Consider the following 16,448-nt stretch of genomic DNA (forward strand, 5'->3'; position numbering starts at 1 on the left):
CTGGCTCCCCAATGCCCCCAAGTCCATGGGGTTTGTGATGTAAAGACGCACACGAGGTAAGGACCTGAAAAAGGAGAACTGTGGAAGGTGTTTGCCTGAGGCCCTCTCTGGAGCTGCTGGGACAGCAGGCATGTCCCGGTGGTGCCCTCACACCCAGAGTGCCCTGGGCAGTCGGTGGGAGTTGTGGGACAGCAGGCCTGTCCCGGTGCTGCCCTCACACCCGGAGTGTCCCGGGCAGTCGGTGGGAGCTATGGGACAGCAGGCCTGTCCCGGTGCTGCCCTCACACCTGGAGTGTCCCGGGCAGTCGGTGGGAGCTGTTGGACAGCAGGCCTGTCCCGGTGCTGCCCTCACACCCCGAGTGTCCCGGGCAGTCGGTGGGAGCTGTTGGACAGCAGGCCTGTCCCGGTGCTGCCCTCACACCCGGAGTGTCCCGGGCAGTCGGTGGGAGCTGTGGGACAGCAGGCCTGTCCCGGGGCTGCCCTCACACCCCGAGAGTCCCGGGCAGTCGGTGGGAGCTGTGGGACAGCAGGCCTGTCCCGGTGCTGCCCTCACACCCCGAGAGTCCCGGGCAGTCGGTGGGAGCTGTGGGACAGCAGGCCTGTCCCGGTGCTGCCCTCACACCCAGAGTGTCCCGGGCAGTCGGTGGGAGCTGTGGGACAGCAGGCCTGTCCCGGGGCTGCCCTCACACCCCGAGTGTCCCGGGCAGTCGGTGGGAGCTGTGGGACAGCAGGCCTGTCCCGGTGCTGCCCTCACACCCGGAGTGTCCCGGGCAGTCGGTGGGAGCTGTGGGACAGCAGGCCTGTCCCGGTGCTGCCCTCACACCCGGAGTGTCCCGGGCAGTCGGTGGGAGCTGTGGGACAGCAGGCCTGTCCCGGGGCTGCCCTCACACCCGGAGTGTCCCGGGCAGTCGGTGGGAGCTGTTGGACAGCAGGCCTGTCCCGGTGCTGCCCTCACACCCAGAGTGTCCCGGGCAGTCGGTGGGAGCCCTGCGTGCCGGGGAGCTGCTGGGACAGGCCTCACGGCTGCTCCGGCAGCCCCGGCGCGGCTCCGTCTGTGACTCACACGCCTGACTCACAGACGCCTGATGAAATACATGCACTCCCAGTCACATTCATCACAGCTAAATATTAGAACAAGCTCTTTAATTTCAAACCCGAGTGCTTCCTGGGGTTTTCTCAGCAGCTGTGCTCGGGCCAGTTGCTGCGCTGGGAGGGGCGGTGATGCAACTTCTCTACGCTGCAACTGCCAGGTTTGCTTGTTTGCATGCATATATACAGATATATATTTAGAAATTTCCTCAAGGCAGAAGAAAATAATTCATGACAAGCAGCAGCTTGGAAGGTCACCTGGATTATTATTTCTGTACCACAGCTCACCTCAAGCATATAAGGAAAGTCTTTATGTGCTGATGTTAATAATGCTAAAGAGTTAAAAACCTCAGCAGCTCTGAAGGCAATTATCAGGCTGGCTTTGTCATGCACAGCCTCATTTTGTGTGCTGCAGCTAAATTGTATTTTACTGTGTATTTTAGAAGGAATAACAGTGTTTGTTAGAGGTGTTTTTTTGCCGTTGGGCTCAGTCTGTCCCCAGGTGTGGTGCTGCTGGCTGGGCTGGACCCCAGCCCTGCCTCTGTTGGTCTGGGGCAGTGCTCACTGCTCAGCAGAGCTGAAAAGGCAGCCCAGAGCGATATGGTTTTACCAAATGAGGGGCCTGGACTGGAGTCCAGCAGCCCCCTCTTTGAAACATTTCCTCCATGGCATCTTTCAGCTGCGTGAGCTGTTTCTACACTCCCAGAGCATTGCAAAGTAGTCTGATTTGAAATCCCAGCTGCTCCAGAGAGAGGCAGAATTTATGAAGAACCAAGGCAGTTCAAGTTACCATGGAAATTGTTTCAAAACAAAGAAGGCTGATTTTGCTATTCTTGCTGTCTTGGGAGGGTTTTCTGTGTGGAAGGATGACAGGGTGAACCTGCCCCACAGCTCAAGGTGTGTTCTGTGTGCACTGCGTTCTGGGGCCCACAGACTTCTGAAGACCACGGTATTTGCATTACATTAATGTGTTTATTCTGGTGTCTGTGGGTGGCAATTTGTGCCCACAGTGCTCCTTTCACATGGACATGCCATTATTACACCCAATTAATGCAAACACTGTCCAGGAAGAAGTTCCAGACTGTTCCCCAGCATGAAAAAGCCACACGAGGTTCTCCTGCTGGGAACTGGAAGACCCCAAGTTTAGGCACACTCTGCTCCTTGCAAAGCTGTGCAAAGTCAGCTGTGTATGAATACCCCCATCAGATCCACTCCCCCTTTCCTTGGGGGACTGAAAAATACCTGACAAGCCAGATGCTTTACCACTCTCACTGTGCCAGCCCAGCACCTGAGGCACAGAGACAGCCCTGTGATCCTCCCCACATCTCAGAACTGGCACCTCTGACTCTGAGATGGCACTGCCAGCCACTAACCCAAACACTTTGTCATGATATCCCTCTCAGACTGCAGCCCTGGTTTTCTCTCCAAATAACATTATTACAGATAAAATTCTACTTACAGCTGGATTTTCCTATCAACAATCATGTTACCTATAAAAAAGATAATTGAAAAAACCCTGCAGTGTTTGTAAAGCAAATTTATTTGTAAGGATGCTTATGATGATAAATAAGAAGTGGCATTCAAAAGAACAGAAAAATAGCCCTGTTTATAGATGATGCTGAGATTACTTCAGTAACTTAATTATTCCCTCTGCTTCACTATTAATTAGAAATCAGTGGCATGTAAACTGTACGTGATCCAGCTACAGGAGGCTGTGGGCGGGAGCTGCCTAATTCCAGTTCCCAGCACTGGTTCCCCTCGTGGCTGTGAATGAGCACTTAGCAACAGCTGTCCCTTGGTGAGCCATGCGTGGGTTACTCAATGACAGGTTCCAAAATTCATATTCTTCTACCAGATGTAAAGCAGAAACTTTTCCATGCAAAGTGCTCCTAACCCACGTGGCTCCTCGTGTCTCCTGGGAGCCCCACAGGCCTTAGTGACGGGTGGCTCTCAGCCCAGCAGTGTCACCCTTTCCTGGGAGCTCGGATAACCACACGGGCTACCACTGTCAAAAGTGCTCCAGGCTGCAAATAAGCAGGTGGGTGTTCAGAAGTGTTGCCTGCCAACACCACCTGTGGGGCCTCAAGGGAAACTTGGCACTTCTGGAAATGTAGCCGTTTGGCTAAATTTTGAAAAGCTGTATTAGATACCCAATCTTTAGTCTTCTCTTTGGGAAAATGGTCCTCGTTAGAACTGTATTTTCTCCCGAGGAACACCTACACTGGAGCTACTTGAATGTCACATTCAGCTACTTGGCAGTACACTGTGGAAAATCACTGGCCTTGTGCTGCTGAGCCAAATGTAGACCTATTTGTATTTTTAAGGGAATTAGTATTCTTTTCTCTGTTTAAAACATTCCTATTACTCATAGTGAGTCAAATCCTGGCCCCGTTTGGAGGGCTGTGCATAAATGGGCTGTATGCACAAAGGAGCTTCATTGGGAGCACTTTCCAAACCCTCTATCCACCTGCCTTTTCCCAAGGGAATGAGCATTCACCTCCTGCCCTGGCACCGCTGCTGTGATTGCCCCCGTGCTGTCCCAGCCTGACTGTGCCACGTCTCCAGGGTTCCTGTCCTACCCCTCTGAGCTCCTCACCTCCTGTCTTGCAGATGATCATTCTGCTGCTTGGGAAGCGCCGCCTGTGTGGAGGAAAAGCACAGCCATGTCCCTTGTGACACAGGAGCAGAATCACACTGAGTCAGGTTGGAAAAGACCTCTGAGATCACTGAGTCCGACCTGTGCCCAATGCCCACCTTGTCACTCTGACCAGAGCACATCCAGCCGTGCCTGTAGCACCTCCAGGGATGGGGCTCCACACCTCCCTGGGCAGTCCCTGCCAATGTTCTGAAAGACTTTGGAGCGTTCTCTCCTAAGGAGACCTGTGCCTGGTCCCCCCAGCTGCACGAGGGGGGCTCGGGCAGTCTGGGGCTCGCTGCCATCCCTGGCACAGCGCCTGTGCTGTCCCTGTGCAGCCCCCGGGGCCTGGCCAGGAGGAGGCCAGTGCTGGCTGCTGTGGGTGCTGCAGCCTGCAGCCTCATGAGCAGTGCCCAGGAACATGGCCTGGCCTGGGGCACAGGCAGGGTGAGGCTCGGCACCGCGAGGGCGGCCCCGCTGACCCTGAGGGAACATAACAGCTGAGAGAATGGGGCCACCCGGTCTGACCGCTGGGCTGTGGGGCTTCCCAGTGCCTCCAGTGCCTCCCCAGAGCATCCCAGTGCCTCCCCAGAGCCTCCCAGTGCCTCTGACATCCCCCACAGCCCTGGGGAGGCACAGAGCAGTGCTGGGGCACACACCCTGGGCCACGGGGATGGGTAGAACGTACGTGGAGCATCAGGTCAATCATATTTGGGAATTTCTCATGTACTCGGTCTGTTCAGGATCGTTTGGACTTATTTAAAATGTCATGTCCTTGATCCATCGCGTCATAACGTAAGAGCTGCTGTGCCCCGCGTTCTGGAGCAGCACCAGTGACCCCGTGGGCTCTGCCGGCCCGGCCCAGCCGGGACCCCGGCCCTGAGGGCCGCCCACGGTTCCGGGATGCTTCTGTGCCTCGTTCCGCTGCTCGGGACCGGCTTTCCGTTACCCCGAGCCCGAACCCGAGCCGAAATCCGAAACGGAACCGGAACCCGAGCCCGAGCCCGAGCCCAAACCCGAGCCCCGCCAGAGCCCGCGCCCGCCATGTCCCCGCGGCGCCGGCAGGGGGCGCTGGGCGGGGCGGCGGGCGGAAGTGACGCTCGGCCATTGCCGGTGCGGGCGCTGCCCCGCCCGCGCTCCTTTGTCAGCGGAGCCGCCGCCGCCCGCGGCCGCCCCCGGCCCCGCCGGCCCGAGCGGGGCAGCGCCGCGCCGCAGCACGGCCCGCGCCGCCAGCTCCCTACGGCTCCGTCCCGCCCCGTCGCGCCGGCCCAGCGGGTGAGTCCGTGCTGCCGGAGCCGGTCGGTTCCGCCGCCGGGAGGGTTGGCGGGGGCGGCGCCGCGGGGTCCCGGTCCGGGCGGGGGGCGCACAAAGGCCCCGCGGCGCCGCGGCCGCGCTCGGGGGGCGCAGCATGGCCGCGGTGCCGCGCGGCGGGCAGCGCTGCGGCTCCCCTTCTCCCTGCTCTCATCAACGTGCGGCGTTTTGGCCGGGCACAGCTAATTTCCCTGGCAGAGGCCGCCGTGCGGCTGCGGGAGCTCCCCGGGTGGGCGGCGCGGAGCGCGGCGGGCTCCCCGTGGGTGTGCTGCCGCTGCCCGCGGCGGTGCGCTGGAAGCCCGAGCTTTAATGGGCATAGCAGAGGCACGGGCCAAAGTCCCCGGTGCCGGTCATTGCTAAAGGGGCTGCTGCCGCGGCCAGAGCCGCCGGAGCGGGTCCTGAGCCCGGAGCTGCCCTGGGTTCCGCGGGCAGGAGGGGCTCGCTGCTGCCGGGACTCTGCCCGCACGGGGAGCACGGCCCGGGGCACACGGCCGCTCTCAGCCCGCCCTGCGCTCCGGGGACACGAGGGGCAGGAGGGGCAGCTCCTGCCGGGACTGTGCCCGCACGGCCCGGAGCACACAGCCGCTCTCAGCCCGCTCAGGTGTGCCTGCTGACCTGGCGGCTCTGAACCCACATGCTGCTCTGTGAAACCTGGGCCGTGAAGCTAGGAGGGGAGGCTGCCCAGGCAGTCCTTCCAACTCTGTCTATTAAAAGCGTTAAAAGAACTTCAGTTTTTCGCAGTACTTTTACATGAATTAAAATGAAACCACTTTGTTTTCCAGTGATTGAGAGAGCAGCTCAGTTTCATCAGGTTCTCCAAGAGCTGGGGTTCATGTAGGTGTGCTGGAGGCGCCAGTGCCTTAGGATGGGGTTACTGATGGGCACTTCCAGGTTCTGGACTGAGCTGCAGAACTGGCACGTTTGTACAAAACCGTGTTTTACAACGATGCGTTGAGTTCTCAGAAGAGAACAGATTCTTTTTCCAAATGTCGTGTGTTTTTATGGTCTGCATTGAAGCCCAGCTTCTCCTTGAGGAACACTCCTGTGGCTATAGCAGTTAGCTGTGGGCAATGACTAGTCTATTTTTAAACTTTCACTTTTCTTTTGTTTCCTGTAATATGATCTTTGCTGTGATCCTTATACTCATCTTCAGAGGGACGGTGGCGACCTGGAATGCAGCAGGCACTTTGCAAATACTCTCGGAGGTCTGTCCTTGAAGGGCTGGAGCTGTTTGAAGAGTGCTGGGGTGCCTTGCAATTGAAATGGGAAAGCTGGAGTCCTAGCTGTGGAGAGCTCTCAAGTGCACGGCTGGGCCCTTTGATGGCCGAAACCCTTTTTTTTTGGAGGAGGAGGTGTTAGAGATATGTTTTAAGGGAACAAAAAGTTCCTGTATGCCCTGTGCTCTCCCTAGGAGGTGTTAAGTGTGTGCAGTGGTTTCAGAGGTTTGCCTTCCCTCGGGATTTGTTTGCTGGGATAAGACCTGCATTCCTCTGTTTCAGGGGGCCATGTGTGCTCCTTGCCCAGTGGCACAGGACTTTGGAGTGGTTCCTGACTGGAACCCTTTGCCTCTTTGTCTCCTCACACTGAGTGAGAGGTGTGTTTTGTTCTGTCTTCATTTTGGGACAAACTTTTAGTTCACACCTCAGCCTCCTCAGTTTGTAAATAATCAGCTCTTATAGGCCTAAATCATGGTTAGGACGGAATTATATCAGGTCGAGCTTTTATTTAAACAAAACAACTTGAGGGGAGAAAAAGTCCCTTTGTATGTTTTTGCTTTTAAGTCTTATAATGTGTTTCAAAGTTTCAAGCTGGGGAAGGGAAATCCTGCTGACCTGGTGCTGATATACACTGCCCAGGAACCATTGTTAACTGTTTTTTTATTATTTATTAGGAAACAAATTTAGAAAATTATTTATTCGAAAAGTATCTTAGTTGCAGAGCTGTCAAGTTTGTTGCCTCGTGTTTATGTTCTGTAGAGAATAGGATGGCTGTGTTAGTTACTGACAAAATTGGTGAAAACCCACATAGTGCGTGCAGAGGTTCAGCCTTGCCCTCCATGGACGCCACTCAGAAAGTGATTTTGGGCATATTGTGTTCCTGGAGCTTGCAATTCAACATGCTTTGAAATGTGAGAATTTTATTCTATGCTTCAGTGGCTGAATATTTGATATTCTGGTGGTTGTTCACGCTCTTCTCTTAGCACGTATGAAGTTGGTTGCATTCTTTCTGCTGAGGTGACCTGCTGAAGATCACCTCTATCACCGAGTAGAACGATCCTTTTGCAGGAGAATGCTAGTGTGTGGAGGAGCTGAGGGGAAAGGGGAGGGCTAAATATAGCCATTTCCTGCAGAACTTATCTGCTGGTGAGGCTGGCCTTCCAAATGGAACTGGAGTCCTCCAAGCCCTCGGTGAGGGTAGGAAGAGAACATGGGCGGGGGAAAGAACACCCGTGGGGTGTTGTGAGTGGGTTGTGTTTGTGGTTTTTGTTTTTTCCAGCCAGCTGGTACTCTGAAGTCATGCTTAAATTTAATGAAAGCCCGATGCTAAAATAGGATCTAGGGACAGCCGTTGTGAAATAATTAGGCACCCGTTCAGCCCTTCTTGTCCCTGCCAAAAAAAAGCTTCTTGAATCCATTTAAATTCTTGGTATTGGAACTCTCAATTGGGCATCTTGATACCTGCTCTAGTGTGTATAAACAGGTTGGAAACTTGTCCCACTCAGCTGTGCATCTGTCAGGAGCTGCAGCAGATCTCAGTGGTGGTCTTGAACACGGGTGATGGCCGAGTGCCTCTGTGTGTGAGGATTGAGGGGTATCACAGAGCTGGGTGGCAGGCTGGCCTCAGCCAGGTGTGCACGTGGCTCAGGGGATGGATTAGTTCCTTTAGGACCTGAGGGTAGTCAGCTCTGAGAGTTTAAGAGCATCTTAGCTACAGAGATACCACGTGCTATCGAGATCCTCACCTTTTGAGCACTGCTGTGCACAAGTTCTATGGCTGCATGTTGTGAGTATAAGGCATTTATATCCTGTACATATCTGTAAAAAACAGGAATGGTGGTGTTTTCTGGCGATGTTGGAAAGCTGAATTCACATGTGTTTGAAAACTGTTCTGGGATCACGAATTTATCAAATGTTGTTGACTACAAAATGTAAGGAATTCCGTGGAAATGCTTTCAAGGAATTCCTTTTTTCCCCACTGTGTTTGCAGCCGAAACATGGTTTTGGAGTAATGCTTTCAAAAGCGTAGAAGTACAGTCCAATAACAGTAAGTGGTTGTAGTGCTGTAGTTTTCTGTGTTACATTGGACTGTGAGTTTGCGCCTGACCCAGTCTCAGGTGCTGGTAATCCCCTCCTTAACGTGTGCTCTTCTGGAATTGTGTGTGTACAGTGCTCGCAGGTTCCTGTTTCAGAGTGAGCGGCATCTCTGGGTTGAGGTTGTTCAGAACACACTCCCAAATTTCTGCTCTGGTGAGATCCGCAGAGAACGAGCTGCAGTACGAAGCAGCACTGGAGCACACCTTTGCCACGAGGTGCATGGGTGCTGTTTCCTGGGAGGAGCGTGAGGAGTGTGCCCGTGCTCCAGCGCAGGAAGCACACAGCTCCTCCTGCGTGTGTGAGAAAGCAGCAGGGCAGTTCCAGTGCCCGTTTCTCTCTGCCGGTGACGTGCTGCCGTTCCCTGGACGGCCAGAGCCATCGCGATCCATCTGCATGCTCGGCGCCAGGGGCTGGCTCGGCGTGGCAGGCAGTGCAGGTCCCTCTCTTGCTGTGCTCCTGCCCTCATGCAGTGCCTCGCCGTGCTGGGGCTTCTCGGGCACAGGGTTCTGCCAGCGCTGCGGGAACGTGCCTTGCCTGCCTTGTGCCTGCAGACTGCTGTGCCACCAGCCCTGAAACACCTCTCAGCCCCGCAGATCAAGGTCCCTTATCCCAAGGGATGGACTTCTGTTTGATTACAAAGGCGTTGTAAGTCCCTAAGCAATTGGGGTAATCAATATTCTTCAGCCCTGCACTTTCTGCAAGCTTGAGACCTGTTTTAGCTTTACAGGACATTGGCTCAGCCTGGTTTTGCAAGGCTGGGTGAGGTGGTGTGTAAATAAAACTGACTTGCTGAGGGGAGAAATGCTTGAAAGGAAATACTATAGAGATCTTAAAGTCACAATTGATGTGAGTAATTGGGAAGGGATGGTGTTAGGTAATCCCTTATTATGCAAGAAATGGGGAATACTGGATTTAATCAATTGTCGGCAGCTTTAAAGTTAAAACCAATAGTTTTTTTGTGGTGCCTGTTTAAACTGTAGACTGATTGCTGTGGGATATTCAGGAGCCTTATTCTTCTTTTGAGGAACAGTTGAATCTGTTGGTAGGCCTTTGAGGGACCAGAACATGCAGTGATTCAGGTGCGGCTTTGGGCTTGGGAATTTACCTTCGACTGGGAGGTGTGGGGTTGGAATGAGAGGAGCGTGGAAGAATGACCCTTTTATGCTGTGTCCTTGTGCTCTTTCCTGAGCATCTGCTCCTGGCGTCTTGTGGAGTCAGCTTATTGCTGGTCAGGGCTGTGTGTTGTTCCTCCCTTTGCTGTGCAGAGGCGGTTCAGTGGCTCTCACCCCAGAAGTCCTGTTGTCACTGCATCCCCCCTTCTGAAACGCTCCTGGAGGGTCACATCAAGTCACTGTTCCCTGCCTATGATGATGGAAAGATGGGTCTGAAAGTGTCTGGAGCCTGTTGTAGAGTAACTCCAGTCTGCTTTAGGGAAAGGAAGGCTTTGGCTTTATTAAGAAAAGCTTATTAAAACCAATACCTCCATTTTGGTGATTGTCCAAGGCTGCCTTTGGAGTAATTTCTGTTGTCTGAAATAACCAAGATGGAGATAGAAATTGTGAGGGGGAACACCAAAAGCTGTTATCTGGGCCTTTTTACAGAAGATGTGTTGCTGCAGCGCTTAACCTTCTGTCCTGAGTGCCCGGAAGGTTCCTTGTCAGCATGCTGAAGCTGGCCATCCTGTTGGATGGAAGCTGGTAGGAGGAGTTGTTCCTTGTCGTGCAGAGCAGTCGTAGCGAGCTGTGCTCGCTGGAGGTCGGGACTCTGTTGTTGTGACTGCAGCCCTTCCCTGCGCTACTGAGCTGCAGAGGAGCGGCCAGCGAACACCGCGTGTAATTGCAGGCGGGCTCTTACCCTGGCGAGGCTGCTGTGCCAGCGGGGCGGGCTGGCAGCCTCGCCAGCCGGGATAGCTCCCGGCCTGCAAGTGGCTTCCTTTGAAGTCCTGGAAGGTGCTGAGCCCTGCTTTCAGGAGCCGGTGTGCCCCAGCAGGCCCCTCCAGCCCTCCCCCGAGTGGCTCGGGGTTCCTGGCCCGGTGCTTCGAGGGCACTTGGGGCTCTGCTTGCGCAAACCTTTTCACTGGCTGCTAATGGCAGGGGAGCGAGTAGTCCCGCTGCTCCTTCTCCCTGTGCTGTTCTTTATCCTCTTCTGGCGTCTCTGGCCGTGAGATACACTGGATAAGGCGTTCATTTGGTTCAAGCTTAGTCTGCCTCTGCCAGGTTATTTGTAACCCAGTTAATTCCCAGGTATTTTTCTTGTGCTGGTGCTAAGGAGGGATTTCTGCGGCTATGGGTGGCTGAGCAGATGCAGAGCAGTGTTAGTGAAGGCCGGTGCCTTGCTTGTTTGGTGTGCCTGGGAGCTGCTGTGCGCTGCTCCCCAGGGAGAGACCTGCAGGTCTCCTTGCTGCTGGCCGGCCCTTGGCTCTGCTGTGACGCCAGCCTGTGCTCGGACACGCGTCTGTGGGGTCCCACACGCCTGCCTGCGCTCCCTTCTCTGCAGGACGGTGACGGCCCTGGCCAGCGCGTCCCCGAGCTGCCGCACACGGAGCCAGAGCTGCCCGCGCTGCCCAGCCCGCCGGGCTGGTGTCCTGTGCTCTCAGGCGCTGTGCAACGCCAGGTACAGGAGATAGATGAGAGTGACATCTCCCTAGGAACAAATGTAAAATTAAACAAAATGTGTGTTTGTGTTAGTCAGCCTAAACCAGACGGTGCTATTTAGGGCTCTCCATTGCAATAAACTTGTCTCTTGTATTTGTGTGGGAGGACTGCAACAATTAAAGTAATTTTCAGAATTTTAAAAGTGAAAACAAAATGAAAAGGTAATGGTTTGGTTTAAGAGAATATCAGTTGTATCATATTATGTTATAATACTCTTATGTTAGAGAAGAGATAGGTGATACGCTGCATGTTGGTTATTGGTAAAAGCTGTGTCCATGCTGCGGGTCCGCACTGCACATTAAAACTCTTCTTGACTTCATAAGGAGTAATTTTATTTTTTTTTAATCCATTTAATTGCAGCCCTCACTGCTGCTGGAGAGTAAACTGCTTGCTGCAGCTGCAGTTGTGGGTAGCAGTCTGCTAAAACATCGACTTTGATGGCATGGGCTGGGCAAATCCCAGGCTGGAGTGATAAACAACATAGAGAATAAAAATTTTCCATTCTCCAGAAGTTGCTGAATAGAACTTAAAGACTAACTGGCAATAAAGATAGAGATATAAAAGTATGTGCAGAGGATGATAAAGTGAGTGGAACCAGTGGGGAAAAAAGAGGAAAAAAAGGACAATTCCAGCTGATTTCAGGATCAGGAGGATGATTTGGCAGTGGAGTTTGTGGCAGTCAATCTTGTAGGATCACATTGTGTTCTACTTCTCATTTTCTGTTGTCAGAGCAAAAACATGTACAACTTGTAGTGCACCAGTCTGAGTGCTAAACTCTCCTTAGGAGTGGAATTACAATAAGTTGTGCATTAAAAAAAAAGGCTATTTTTAATTTGACTTGTAAATACTGGCTCAAGTTAAATGATAAGAAAGAGCATTTGAGATGTACCCTTAGCGCATGAAAAAAATACTGATTCTGTGAATTAAAAAAAACCTACCACAAAAAAGAGGGGTGTGTTCTCTTGGGGATTGTGATTACAATAGAAAAAGAAATGCTTTTAAAAAGTAGGAAATTCTTTTCTGGATGTGCATTCTTACGTATTGAGCATTGATCTAAGTATTTTATTCCACTTGACCTTTATTTTTGGACTGAGTTGCAAAACCTGTCTAGATCCCGAGTCTGAATGAAATGATGATGATGAAAAGTGCCATGCAAGCACCTTTTTACTCCACCCGTGTTCCTTCTTAGGGGTGGCTAGGTGTGTACGTGGTGTGGGACCATCTCTGCTTATCTCTGCGCTCGGGAGCTGTCCTCCCTGCCAGAGGTAGCCCAGGGTCTCACTTTGATGTCTTGTTCCTCTCCCTTTAGCTCAGTAGGGCAGCGCTTTGTGCCCAGACCAGCTCGCAAACGCCCGTCTGTGAGAGCAGAGGTGCATCTTTGTGGTTGGGATCAAGGTTAAACCCTTGGAGTCTTGGCTGTCCTCCAGCTTCTTTGCATAATTTGAACCCGTCTCTGTCCAGAAAGAAGCGTTCAAGTTATTTCAAGTCACTGGGATAGAAGAAAAGCTGCACCTCAGAGGCTGCTCAGCAAGGTGGGCTGTGCTGCCCCACCTCAGGTCCCCGGGCCGTGTGCTGCGATGGCGTGGCTGCTGGCTTCCTTGGCCTTTCCTCTGTGTCTGCTCTCCTGGGTCCTGCCCTTGAGCCTGTGCACTTCTTCAGTTCTTCAGCAACTCCTTGGCATGGCTTTTGCTCTCCCACATTAGCTGGTTGTCAGTTGGGCCTTTACAAATGTGCCAGAAATGCCACGTAGACGCTTTTGTGTGTGTTTGTGGACCTGGCACGTTTGCATCAACCCCCAGTGGAGAATAATCTGAGTAACATGTCCCAGCTTGCTGAAACAATAGGGTGTTTTTTCTGTCTTGGTGTAGGTATTTTACACATTTGTAAGACTCGTGTCATACCCCTAAAGCAAACCTGGGCATGGTTGTTCTGCAAAACCTGTTCTAAAATCTGAACCTGTTTATTCCCTTCCCTCCAAACAGCTTCCTTATGACACAAGTAATATTTTGACAAATGAGTGAATCGATATGTTCCTAAATTATGGAAATAAAAACCTAAACACCATCAGAAGTCTGAAAGAAATACGTTATTTCCATGCCTGATGCAAAAGTGGCATGTTTTAATGACTGGAAAAGTCCTTGACTTCATCTTTTTGGTTGGGATTTGATCCTGGACCTTGTTTAGGCATTCAAAGAAAATATGTATTGGACTTTCATGTGGAACGGTGTCCAGGATTTTGAGGGAACTTTGACTTGTTTCTCCATTAGGAGAGCCAGAATGCCATGCAGTGAGGAGCCAGAACAGCAAACTGGATTTTGAAGCTCAGTTTTCTTACACAGTTCCTGGCATCTCTGGTGGGGAATTGGTGTTCCTGAGGCTGCAGTGCAGTTTTATGCCTTCTGTAACAAAGGATCTGTGAGGAGTAAAACCTACTTTATTTCCAGTCTGGGGATTTGTAAAACTTTGACATGCAGCCCAATTATAATTATGTTGGTTTAGTTCCCAAAGTGGACGCTCTTTATTCTAAAAGAGGCCCTACTGTGTGCAACCAGGAGCATTGAAGGCCCTGAAGTGTTAGTGTTTGAATGGTTTTGGCTTAGCTTTAAAATAAATATCTAGTGGATATGGAGCTCTGGGGAGCGGACTAAAGCAAATGGAAAAGGTGAATTAACTGGAAGCTGTTCCGCAAGGCTGGGTCCATAGAGCCGCAGCACAGCGCGCAGTGGCAGATGGAGGCAGGAGAAAGGCATTTTGAGCCTGATGTGAAGTAGGTGCAGTTCAGAGGCCGCTGTTCCTCTGCACGGGGTTCTGTCACCATTGCTCTTGCTCTGCAGCATCAGTCCTGTGTGGCCCCAGCAAGTTCCCGTGACAGCCTGCGCTGCTCCTGTGAGGAACAGTGAGAACCGTTCCTGGCAGCTTTGGAAAGTCTGCCGTGTTTGTCTCCTGGGACTTGATGGCTCTTTTGAGACCTGAGTGAGAACGTCAACAGGTTCCCTCCTTGAAGACAGAGATTCACAGTTTTCCTGTCTGTGATGGAAATCTGGAAAGAGGAGCATGTGCCCTTCTTCAGGGTTGTGTGTGCCACTGGGTGACTGAGCAAAACAAATTGGCAAATCCTTGTTTTCCTGGGGAGGGAAGGAGCCTCACGCAGAGCTTTTGGCTGCCTGCTGGTAGGAATTCACATGCCTGTGAGCTGAAAGCGGCCCTGGCTCTGGGGCTGCAAGGTCTATGGGGTGAAGAGCCGCTGTGCTGGCAGTGAAGGTGGTTTCTGCTGTAGGGTCTCCTGAAGGAGAGTTCTGGAGAACCAAGATGGTGTTTGGCCCCCATTGCAGGTACAAGTAACCAGGGGCGCAGTGTGAAGCAGGGGCACTCAGGGACCCTGTGGGACTCCATCAGAGGAGGGGATGGCAAAGGGCCAGGCATGTGGCCAGGTGTCTCTGACAGAGTGTTATTGCTGTCAGCTGACAAGTGGTGCTGTTCACCTCTGCACATGCTTCTCGTCCTGAGAGTGTGGATGAAACAGCGCCTGGAAACGTGTCAGTGGGGCCTAGGGTGGGCTGCCTTGCTCTGGTGACCACAGCTCACTGTCATTGTGGCAAGGTCCTTGCTGGCAAGTCAGGAGAAGTGTGATGGCAAAGGGTTGCTGTGTCTGCCTTGGGATGGCCTTGCCTGAGGAGTTCCCGGGGGCACTGTGCCCCTGTCTCGCAGGCTGGGACTGTGGTTTGGCAGCTGTTCCCTGTGGGCAGTGCTCTGCTCCGGCTGTGGGGCTGGAGAGCACAGCCCTTTGTCCCTGCGCTGCTGGCACCCTCCCTGGGGGGATTCGGGGCGCCCCGAGGGGCACGGCTCACCCGGCCCAGCCTGAGTGGGCCTGGACGAGGCTTGTTCTGAGCTGCTGCCCAGCGTGGGCACCAAGGGATGTGAACCAGACCAAAGCCACGAACAGCAGTGACCCACAGCCTGCAAATGAAGCCTCTGAGGGGTCGGTGTGCCAGCAGTGGGAAAGGATACCAAATGCGGGGCTTTTCCTCCAAGTTCTGAAATAGTCTTCCAAAAATCTTTGGGCTTTTTGACATGATTGATCTTGTTTCAGTTCCACAGGTGTGTTGGGTTGTATGTGAAAAAGGGTTTCTTCTGAACTTGAGTTCATAAAGGCATGTAATTAAAAAATGAATGTTGGATGAGCCAGAAGCACTTGCACGTCATAATTGTTTGAAAGACGCCTGTGAGTGTGTTAGCTGACAGCTTGGTGCAGCTTGCAGGTTTTACCCAAATTGTGCTTAGGACCACAGCTGGAGGAGAAAAGTGCTTAATGTGTTACCTTCTTTTTGGGAGATGATTATGGGTCTTGAGTAGCTACTGTGTCAAGAAGCAAACCAAGGCCAAAGAAAGAGGCTTGTATGGCCAATATGAGTTAGAGCTGAGCATGGAGGTGGGGTTTCTGGTGTAATAGTTGGTCAGTTTCTTAGACACCAAGGAAATATTTGAGTTTCTGATCTTACAGGGAGATTCTGTTGATTCTCTGATCTTGAAAGGCTACTTTCTTACAAAACAAACAAACAAACAAACGAAAAACCCTTGAAGAGCTTGTCTTCTCTGTTGAAGTAACTTAAAATGTTTAAATACAGTAAAGGAACATAGTAAATATTTTCCATATAAAACATGCAAAAAAAAAGCATCTGATTTAATTCTGAATTATGAACTAGCAAGCTAAAACTTAGACTAAATTAGACTTTGAACAAATCTTTTTGGAAAGATTTGAGGAATTCATGAGGTTTTCATTGCTGAGCTGACTCTCCCCTGAAAGTTGTGAAGAAACAGATGGCACCTTTGGGGTTGTGTGTCTGGAGTATAAAAGTTAAAATTACTTTAAATGGCTGAACTGTTTTGGGTTTACTTTAATTTGTATTTTTGTTTACTTGTTTTTCATGAAACCCCACAGTAAATACTAAATAAAGTTTGTTAAATGCTGAGCCCAGCTGCATCATGAGGAGGGTTTAGAGGTGGTTAAACACTCCCTTCCATCTAACAGGTCAGAGATCTCCGAGGGTGTTTGTCGCGGCAGTGTGTGGGCTGGTGGGGAAGAATCAAAACAAATGTATCCTTCTCCATTAAAAAAATGGGGACCTGAGTTTCTGAGTGTTGGAATAGAGGGATGGAGAGGGAAATGGTCTTTAAAGACTATTTATTTAGTCTTACCAAGATGTTCATTTGTCTTCAACAACAATTAAACCCTTCTTACAAAAGAACAAAAATAGGTACAAAATCAGATCTAAAATTGGTTATTTAAGTTGTTCTCAACTTCCTGACTTAAATCACCTTGATCAACTTGGAAGCATTTAATGCCACACCAAAACCTGAAATGAATATTCCACCCATACCAATGTAAAATGCTGTTTTGAAAATTTCAGGCAACCAGGTAAAATTCCAAGTGTGTGGATTGTGGGG

General features: G+C 51.7%; 1 protein-coding gene across 1 annotated transcript in view; it reads left to right on the forward strand.

Annotated features, from left to right (window-relative positions):
* Window positions 1-4,931: 4,931 nt before the first annotated feature.
* ACVR1 (activin A receptor type 1) overlaps window positions 4,932-16,448 on the forward strand; it is a 44,614-nt gene continuing 33,097 nt past the window's right edge. Inside the window, exon 1 of the mRNA XM_063161472.1 lies at window positions 4,932-4,999. The gene's annotated coding sequence lies outside the window, so the exon portion shown is untranslated. The remainder of the gene's footprint in view (window positions 5,000-16,448) is intronic.

This window comes from Melospiza melodia, chromosome 8, assembly GCF_035770615.1.
Source record: "Melospiza melodia melodia isolate bMelMel2 chromosome 8, bMelMel2.pri, whole genome shotgun sequence".
NCBI classification, from domain to species: Eukaryota; Metazoa; Chordata; class Aves; order Passeriformes; family Passerellidae; genus Melospiza; species Melospiza melodia.